Source organism: Fukomys damarensis, unplaced genomic scaffold (assembly GCF_012274545.1).
Source record: "Fukomys damarensis isolate Sample0158 unplaced genomic scaffold, DMR_v1.0_HiC HiC_scaffold_14, whole genome shotgun sequence".
NCBI lineage: Eukaryota > Metazoa > Chordata > Mammalia > Rodentia > Bathyergidae > Fukomys > Fukomys damarensis.
The window spans coordinates 11,671,506-11,682,170 of NW_022900926.1; positions in this window are offsets into that span (position 1 = coordinate 11,671,506).

Here is a 10,665-nt window from a genome sequence, read left to right on the forward strand (position 1 = left end):
TTTTTTTTTTTTTTTTTTTTTTTTTTGGTACCAGGGCTTGATCTCAGGACCTTGTGCTTGCAAGGCACGCAGTAGCACCACGGAGCTAAATCCCTGGCCCTTACCACTCTTGTTCTTTGTGCAAATTGCCACAGCCTGTGAATTATTCCCTGGTCGTTCGCGCAAAAACCGCCATGTCCTTGAATCAAAGGACACTATAATTTCTTCACTGATTTTTTTTCTAGCCACATATATTTTATCTTACCGGTAATTTCACAAAACCTTTTGAATACACTCGTGTAGGGTGTTATATAAAATTGTGGAAACGAGAATCTTTACAGCTGGACAGATATGATGGGGCAGAGGAGACAGAGACAAGTGATACACAGGCAGCGACCCCGGGAGGAGCTGAAACAGCAGTTGTGGCAGAAAACAGTAGCATGCATATGCAACAGTGGGGTGAAATGAGGTATTTTTCTTTTAGTATTCAGGAAGACAAATGTGGAAGCTGGTTTTGACAAGTCCATGCTGGGAAAGTATTTTTAGGACCCAGGGCTTTTGAGAGTCGAGCACACGTTTGTCCTGCTCTGCAACTGCCCCGCCTCTTCTGAACACCTTGCCTGTGTTCACTTAGCTTCTGCCTTGTGAGCCCAGCTTCCCCAGGTAGAGGCCCGGAATTCACCCTTTCTACATTACTGAACTTAACGTGTGGGACCTGGGCTCACAAGAAAGAGGGAATCTGTGTGGAACCAGCCCCTCCTGGTCAGTCCATTCCGGTGAGGCCGATGGAGAGAGAGAATCAGCTCGAAGCAGCAGTAGCGGCGTTCAAGGAAAGAAAAAGGACTGGAATAAATAAACGAGAGAATGAGTACTTCGGATTTCGGCTTCATTTTTAAAGAGAAATTATAGTCTTTAGTGCACTCAGAATTTCTGTCATGCCCATGCTAAAAAAATCTATAGCTTATTCCTTTCATAATGAAGTATATAAAAAAATCAATGAATGCCTCAAACCTAACTAGAAGGAAACAATATAATTAAAGATGTTTAGGCCTGGAGTAGACTGGATTTCTGCTCCCAGTTCTTTAGTTTCCCAGTATCCTTTTCCACGTGTCTTCTATGTAACTGCCTATCACAAGCGACTTCACAGTTAATCCCACCAAAGGCAGAATATACGTCCCTGTCCTGCTCATGGTGAGCCTGACCACGTGACTTGCTTCGGCCCACGGGGTGTGAGTGGGTGTGAAGCAAGGAAAGGCTTGGGCACGTGGAGACGTGGAGCAAACCCTAACCAAGCCTGCAGGGTGAAGCCAAGCCTTGCCACATGCAGCTGAGCTTGGTTTTTCTGCAGCATTATCTGGCACAGGCTGGCCCGTTAGTCAGACTTAAACACAATAGCAGACTTGAGCACCGTGCTTTACGAAGAGGCCATAGCTTTCGGGGTACATGCCATTTTGGGGGCTGTACATATCCAGCATTGTGTAATTTAGTATTTTCATTTTTAAGTAAGCAATATGTTTATACATGCACACCAAAGGTTGATAGTCTTTTTTAACTCAGTAAATTTATTGGCACATTGTTGGTATACAATATGATGACATTTATCACTGGGAATGTGCTCCTTTACATGATGTATCTTGGTTCTTATTTTTTCCCCATTCTCCTGTCCTTCCGTCCCCTCACTCCCTATTTACAAAGACTTTGTCTCCAGTTTTTCCTTTTCTCCTATTTATTCCTTTTCTTTCTTTCCTTTCCCCTACCCCTCCCACTTCTTCTTCTCCTTTCTCTTTGGACCTTTTTTTCCCATTTCACGTTATTTATTATACATTTTGATCCTCATTTATACCTTCAGCTTCTCACACAGCGAAACTCTTTGATATTCACATGTGTGTTCCATTTATTTCTCTTGAGAATATGGCCTCAGTGTGCATCCATTTAGCTATAAATGTCTTTAGTTTCTCATTCTTTATGGCTAACTAGTACTCCATTTTAATTTTAAAAAAACACACACACATCTTCACATCTTTATCCAGTCACCAGATGGGCAGTTGGGCTGCTTCCAAGGTTTAGTTATTACAAACTGTGCTGCTATAAACATGGGTGCGCATATATCACTGTGGTGTGATTCTCTCACATGAACTAGCACAAAGAATCAACAACTGGGATCTCATCTTGTTAAAAAGCTTTTTTGCACTGCAACAAAAACCACCAATGGAGTGAAGAGACAACCCTCAATGTGGGAAAAATTTTTTCCAGCTGTTCCTCAGACAAAGGTCTACTATTTAGAATATATAAAGAACTTAAAAAATCAGACACTCGAATTTAAAGACCTAGTCCAAATGAACAGACATTTCTCAGACAAAGAAGTAAAAGCAGCAAATAAACATGAAAAAATGTTCAACATCACTGGTCATTTGAGAGATGCAGGTGAAAACAACGCTGAGATTTCCTCTCACCCCAGAAAGAATGGCTGCTATCAAGAAATCAACCAGGGTCGAGGATTTAGCTCAGTGGTGCCGCCACCTGCCTTGCAAATGCAAGGACCTGAGTTCAATCCTCAGTACCAAAAAAAAGAAAAGAAAAAGAAACATTAACAAATGTTAGCAGTGTTGTGGGGAAATAGGAACCCTTTTCCACTATTGGTGGGAGTGCAGACTGTTACAACTACTGTGAAAGTCGGTATGGAGATGCCTCAAAGAACTAGGATTAGAGGTCCCATTTGACCCAGCTATTCCCTTGTTGGGTATCTTCCCAACAGTTATTTTTTAAAATAATACCATGTATTAGCTGTCAAGCCAACAAAAGTGTTTCTAGTGGATCCACCGTTGCAGTCGCTCATTCATCTAATATTTTGATGTTCCAAGTTCAAGTTCTGAAGTCAAATCCTGGTGCTGCCACACATGACTCTGAGGAGGTCTTTAACCTCTTTGAGCTTATCTCATAGGGTTGTTATGAGATTTAAATAAAATAATGCAAATGCTTAGAACAGTATCTGGTACATGGTGCTCAGTAAGTGTCAGCTATGACTTTTGTTGCCACCGTGTGAGAGTCAGCGGGGTGAGCGTCAGGAGGGAGAGACAAGTGGTGAGAAGTGTAAGCACCTAGACAGACAGATGGGAGTGGGGTGGATGTGACCCCACCACAGGAAGCGGGTGCCTTGGGAAGTGTTCTTGGAGGAGGCGAGCAAGGGTGGGGTGAAGCAGTCAGCTAGAAGCCCACGGAGGGGCACGGCTTTAGGGAAAGGCACAGAAACTGGAAATGCCAGTGTGACCTGAGAGATGTGAGCAGAGTGGCCTTTGCTCCTGCTGGTGTGGGCTGCTTTCCCTCTGCCTTCCCTAGGCTGGACCCCGCTTGGCACAAAGAGGCCTCCATCACCATGCAGCTGTCCTGCAGGCACGTGCCCCCTTCCTGGCATCCTTACTCACAGTGTGCATCACTGTCTGCCCCCGTTGGGTCTGTCTGTACACCTGTGCCTGGTGTCCCCGTCCCCCATCTAGACCGAACGACCCAGGAGCACAGGAGCCCTGTCTGTCAGTGCTCTGCTCCCGGGGCCCAGCACAGTGCCTGCGCAGACTTTGAGCACAGTGCATTTTCAGAGAGATGAGAAAAGGACCAAACACCCTGTCTCAAATCCTAGGCAGGCCTCAAGGTCATGATGCTCTGTTACTAAGGAATGATGCGGCCAGAGCAGAGGACACAGGCCTGCTTGTGGGTCCCAAAATTCAAAATGCTATTTTCCAAGTCATGGGAGTACAGGTGAGTTTGCTTTCTAATTTATACATTTTGGGATTTAAAGGGTGTTATTTAAAATATATATTATAAAACAAATCATAAGTGCTATTTTAAAATAGAATGCATTTATGCAGATATTAGTTAATGCATTAACTGCTAGCCATAAGTTTGTATCACTTGAAGATCATAGCACTCAGAAACAGAATCTGTTCATTCATTCATTGAACATTTCCTATGGGTCAGGTGCTGGGCTTGGTGCTTGGCATGCAAGAGGGCCATGTGTCAGACTGATGGAATAGCGTATCGATAGAGGTGTATTTATTCCTTTCTCTGTGATCTCTGTGTTTCCCCACCAACCATTTTATTTTAGATGAGACCTGTCTTCAGTGGTGGAAGGGAAACCAAAATGGAAAGAGAAGCAGAAAAGGCTGATTTTCACCTGTGCAAAAGATCATTGGTGGCAGTGCTAAGGCACCAGATTTTCCAAAACGAAAGCTTTATTGAAGGTTAACCAGCAGGAGACAGGAAGCAAGCTTAAATTCATCTTTCCACTTGGCCAGGGAAGGGTGTTTTAAAGGGCTTTGGAGGAGTTGATAGGTCTCATAGTGTCTTGGGCCTTGGTCAGATGCAGTGGTATCTTCCAAAGTTTTGGCTATTCTAGTCCAGTGTTACAGTTCATGGTCAGCACTCCTAACTATTGATTTTAGTCAGTGTAGCTCCCAGCCCTGAATGTAAGATTCTGTTGGCCTGAGACTTTCTGTTCCTTCCAGCTTGGGGGTCATCCTTAAATCAAACTTGCAGGTGCCACCTAGGGAATGTTCTGTTAAACACCTTACACCACTATTGAAAATGAGGAGATTATTTTTAAATGCCTGGCAATAAGATAATAGCTTAAACTCCACTCTAAGGGGCATTTTAGAGGTGGGGGGGTACAGGAGCTCAGCAGAGTCAGAGAAATAAAAGGGTCAGAGGACTGGCTAGCATGCATGAGATTGGGGCAGCTGTATTTGTTGGTGACATTTATCTAAATTGGGATTCTGTCCTCCCACAGGGCCTTGGAGACGGAGGTCTCACACTTTCAATGATAGCATTCTTGGGAATGGCTCTCAGCTATGAGAGATACTTTTAGTTGCAGGAGATATATATTTACAGTTATAAGCCCCTCGGTAATTGCCTGGCAGAAGGTTGAGGCCTCCTAGGCTCGGCTGAATTTCAACAGGAGGCTTCTTAAATGAAAACCCAAGTTGCTAGGGGAACTTGTGTGCTTTTATGCCAAGCTTGAAGGGTAGACAGCTGCAGAGAAGTATGACTGGACACAGGAAAGTATTTTCTAATGGTAATAAACTGGGGGATTTAGCAGGACCTGTGTGCTGAGATTCTCCTCTGGGTCCCCAAGTCTTGGAGATTAGGAAGTTCCTTTCCTCTGGCTATGGGAGGATATTTCTTGAATGAGGATCTTATGATGTACTTTGGAGGAAGGTCAGAGTATTCTTTTGTGGTCTGCTTCAGGGATAAATCATGGGAGAAGGTCAGAGAGTCCTTCTTGTTTCCATGGTTTTGTCGAATGTTTGGGGGTAGCATGTTCTGATCCCCATCATCTGTTTTTCTCACTTCAGTTAGCAGTCAGCTCTTTTTGACCCTGCCCATTGCCTTGAGTGACTGGGTGGGAGTGTGTAAAAGACGTTATGGGGAATCTTGGGCTCCATTTCCAGTGGATGAGACCCAGAGGACTGATGCCCGAGGCCTTGTAGACAGCCAGAGCAGATGCAATTGTGCCAGAGTAATCTAAAAGGAGAGCAAGCATGGACTTGGTCCTGGGTGGATGCTGCGGTGTGGGGATCTTGCAGTGGGTGACAAAGGGCTGAATAGGCCTCAGCCAAAAGGAGTGTGAGACTTGAGAAGGTGATTGGGACCACTTAGAGCAGAGCTGCATCTCTGGGGTCATGGGCAGAGCTTTTGGGAGCCAAGGAAGAAACCACAACTAAAAGGAGGACCAAAAATCACTTGTTTCCCACTGTGGAATTCCAGTCAGCTCCAGGGCAGGAAGTTACTCAGCCAAGGGTGCCCTTGTGTCTCCTCTCTGCCGGGGCATCTGCTGTTAGAAGGGGGAGGGGATCATGGAGGAGGTAAGGAGGGGAAAGCAGGGCTGTAGGACCGCACCTACCTTCTCCACTCCACACTTGGCCACTGAAGCAGCCCCAGCAGGGCAAGGGAGGACACTGAGCACTGGGCCTGGTGACGTCTTCTCTATCATAGGACTGGATAGTCCCAAGACCAAAAGTGATAGGCTACATGACTATTATAGCTATAGGTACATATGTAATGCAAAGGAGAAAACAACAAAATCCAAAGGACTACCAGGATTTTTACCTGGTGGACTGCCAACACAGAATAAAGTTTAAAAGGGACAGAGGAAATAAAAACAAAGCTGTGTTTGGATGACATCATAAGACCTGTTTGTTCAACAAAGATGACTTGACTGAAGTAGGTTCCCATTGTCTCTGGCCAGGCCACATAAAAGCCTCCATTTTGGAGCAGGTGGATCTAGGGAGGACTTCGGAGCTGGATGTCACAGAAGTGGGATGGATGCCTGTGCTCCCCAGGCCTCTTCTGATTTCCTTTGGGAAGTTAGATGCGAATGATGCTAAGATCCCTTCCCTTCTTGAAGTTTGGGGAATTAAGAGTGGAGAGAACTTCTTTGTTTCATTTCTGGGGGAAGTGGCAGAGAGGTGGCACCCCTAGGATAGAAGTGACCCATGCTGCTGTCCTGGTGGTCAGTGGTAGGAGTAGACATGGCCGTGGGGTTTAGTAGAGCCTCACAAGGTAGATGAATACTGTGTCCTCAATCTCTGATGAGTTTTTCTGAGCACTGAGTACCAAACTCTCAATCCCAGTCAACCCCAGAATGGTAATAATTTCCAGAAAAAAGGTATAAATTAGCAAAAATCATATATAAAGATAGGAACATCACTAATACTGTTACCCTTAAAAATTAGGGTCATGTTCCTAAACCACACAAAAAGAAAGCAAAAATAATAATAAATAAAATAAAATGTCTTATTTTTCTCATTTTTCTAGTTATTTTTCTCGTTGCTAAGACAAAATACCCCACTCCCAAAGTTAAAAGAGGAAAGGTTTATTTCAGCTCACAGTTTGTAGAGATTTCATTACATAATTGGCTAGCTCCAAGGTGGGGCAGCAGAGTAGAGGGGCATCACAGAGGAGAAACAGTTCATGATATGGCAGGCAGAAGGCAGGGAGCAGCAAGCAGTAAAAGCAGCAGCCTGCCTTCCCCTTTCATCCTATCCAGGCTATCAGCCTTTTGGGTGGTGCCACCCAGAACTATGCTAAATTCCAATCAGTGGATTAATTTAGTACCACACATCCTTAATCGCAGTATTACATGCCTTAAATGAGTCATTCAAAAAAAAAAAAAACCACACCTATGAACACATGAAGCTTTTGGGGGGACATCTAGATACACAGCAGGTATGGCAAATGTCCAGAAACCTTTGATGAGAAATCCTAAGGCATGACCTGTGAGGGTAATTTCTCCCCATATGCTTCACATAAGGATTTGCTATTGGCCCAAGGTTTGCAAGAATTAAGGAAGAAATAGTGTGGAACCCCCACTTTGTGTTAGTCAGCTTTCTGTTGCTGTGACAAAATACCTAAGAAAATCAACTTTCAAACAATGTTTGTTGGGCCAGCGGGGATGTAGCTCAGTGGCACCATGCCTGCCTGGCAAGCACAAAGTCCTAAGTTCTATCCCCAGTACCAAAAAAAAAAAAAAAAAAAGTTTGTTTCACAGTTTCCTGGTTGGCTGGCTCCTTGCTTCTGGGCCTGTGGTTAGGCAGAACATCATGGTGGGAGAGTGTAGGTAGTCAAAGCTGCTGTACTCCACATTGTGGCTTAGAATGGGGAAAGAGGGAAAGGACAGAGAGGAGGAGTTGGGGGGAGGGAGAGGAGCTGGGGACAAAGCCTTTAGCACATGAGTTGCTGGGTCACATTTCAGAACCTGTCCCCAGAAATACAAGAAAACAAAAACTTTTCTTGGGAAAGGTTTTCAGTTAGAGGCCTTAGAGCTGTGGAAGTCTGCAGCCATAAAAGAATGAAGTGGAAAATATTTTCTCTCTGATGTGAATTCTGAATTTGGAGACAACACTGAGGCGATTGTGCATGACCAAAATAAAAGACCATCCTAGGTTTCATTAATAACTTGAAAATGCCAAAAGAAAAGGACACCAAAAGAATGAGGAAAGAAATAATCTACACAAGTCTGCATCAGACTCTTCATGTCAGGGCATTATTAACACCCGGTTATGAGACAAACCACGCCTCAAGAATGAGCAAGTAGTCATATTTCCTTACAATTTCTAGTTATTCTTTTAAAGCAGCAAGAATGAAGGAGAAAATAATTCATGGTGACTCATACTTCTTTGGGTTAAGAGGAAAAAAGTCTTACTATTTATATGTCATTGTAGATATGTATTTAAGAGTAGCGGCCCAAGGACTAGAGAAGCAAAATGCAAGTCAAGGAAATGGGGAACAGGGATGCTTCTCAGCAACTGTGAGTTGCTTTTGTTAGAGTTATATTAGGAGATTTAGGGGGCTTAGGTGACACTACAGTGACAACACTGTAATAACACTTTAATGATGCTGAAGTAATCACACCACAGTAGCCCCGATTAAGGCTGAAATTGAGATGCTGGGTATAAGCATCTTTAGAATAGGGAGACTTATTATTGTTGCACTCAAATGATTTTATTGTTTGAATTTTTTTCGATTGATTTTAAAATCAATCTTCATACTGTCTCTACAGTAAAACTAAATTTGGGGCCATGCACAGTTCTATGAATTTGCACACATACTTAGATTATAAAATTGCCCTCATAGACAAGAAACAGAACAATTTTAACATTTCAAATAATACTTCCAAACTGCCCCTGTGTCTTCAGATCCTCTCTCCCCACAGCCCTAGGCAGACATTTATCTAAGAGAAGAGGTTCTTCTATTTTTGTCTTTTCCAAAGTTCACATAAATGGAAATATATAGTATGTACTCGTTTGAAATTTTTTTCACTTAGCATAATACATAATTTTCTTCTTTTGCTGAGTGCAAAATAAAAGAAGAGAGCAAGAAAGACTTTATGACTGCAGAACATACACAGATTACATCTTCACATCCTATAAGAAATGGAGAAGTAAACAAGGCACTGTTGGGACGCTCGTATGTAACAAGCACTTCGTCTGTTTAAAGAATATAGATTCCAATTTGCCTTTTCTATTTTGGGCATGTTCAAATATATGTCCTCCGGAGGCATGATGGAGGCAAACTCACCTCCCTGCAGGCATTCCGTAGCCTGTGCATATGGAAATATAATTATTTGCTTTTTAATTAAATTTGTTGTTAGTTGGGCACAGAGGTTATTCTATTGCTAGTGAGATAATCCCTAGCAGCACATTTTCTTGTTCTCTGGAAAACTGCTGACCTTCTTGGCTGTCCTAGCTTTATTCATCATGGGCTGTGCTGCACAGCATGATTTTTGCATACCACAAAATCAAGTTGGAAATCTATATGGGGTAAGAAAATGCATGCCTCGTGTCTTATTGCCCAAGGGACATTTCTAGGTTCCACTATAAAGAATACATTTTCTTGGCTGATGAGTCCTACTCTTTCCTGTGCTGGGAAGCATGATTTAGGTAGGGAATTAATATTGTGCTCTGGAATTGCTATTGAGGTTAACATATTAGCAGATGGTGAGATCAATACGTGCTGAGTAAATAAAAGCAGCAGCCTCCATTTCCAGCTATCTTACACACACACACACACACACACACACACACACACACATCCCACATACTCATATGTGTCACATAGGGATTGGGGAAAGTGGTTTGCAATTTTAGATAGGAAGGCTGGGGAACAATGCACGCTGCAAATTGGTTTGCCATTCTGTTTTAATCGATGCTTCCATAAAAACAAAGATTGCTGAGGGGTGTGTGAGATTGGCCACAGAGCCTAGATAATAGCTATGTGGAACCTTCCTCAATGCAGTCAAATGGCTAATATCAAGCCATTTGAGTTGACCAATTTTGCCAGTGGACTCAATTCTATACTTCCCAAGATTTTCCTTAAAACGTGTTACAATTACAAATGGATTTGTTTTCTGTTTTAATTTCTTATTGAATTTCCTTGGAGGTTCACCATGTCCTCTATTTGCTAATAAAAACATCCTGTTTGGAAGTACGAAAAACTTGATTTCCAAGAAGTGGAGTAGTCAGTCCAACAACCAGACTGAGTCCTGAGAGCTATCTTTATCACCGTTGTGCTGAGCATACCAGAAAACTTCACTGGCTGTTCTTTTATCCCGGAGAAAGACAAAATACTGCACGAAGACTGTAAAATGAGTAGATTGTTGTCTATAACTCATTGGAAAAATAGGCAATTTTTTCTGGCTGGATTACCCTCTCCTGAAGGAGGAATATTAGGAAGAAAAAAATCTGTTCTCAGTTGCATAAGTTGGCTTCCATCAGCAGCAGGAAGGGCTTCCTCCTTGGACTCTCACTACTCCTGCACAGTCTTTTAAACGTTGCTTTAATGCAGCTGTCTCTCCCTCAGGGGTCTTGTAGAACTTCAGTGATAGACATATATTTTTGTTGGCCCAAAAAGGAGCTCAATAAAAATATGTTCAAATAAGTGTTTAAGTATTGGCTATAGCTTTGGAAATAAAAGTTTGGGATCTACTCTGCTGTAAAATATGTTACTAGCCAGGTCATCTCTTCCTAATCCATGAGGCAAGAATTTCTGACAGGGCTCATCCAGTATTTTGACTTACAGTTGCCGTTTATTACCTTTTTTTCTGCTAGGGAACCTACAAACATCAAATTCTTAGGGCCTAATACTCCCAGATATGCCTGCCCTGTTTCCTTCTAGAATAATTCTTCTCTGAGAAGG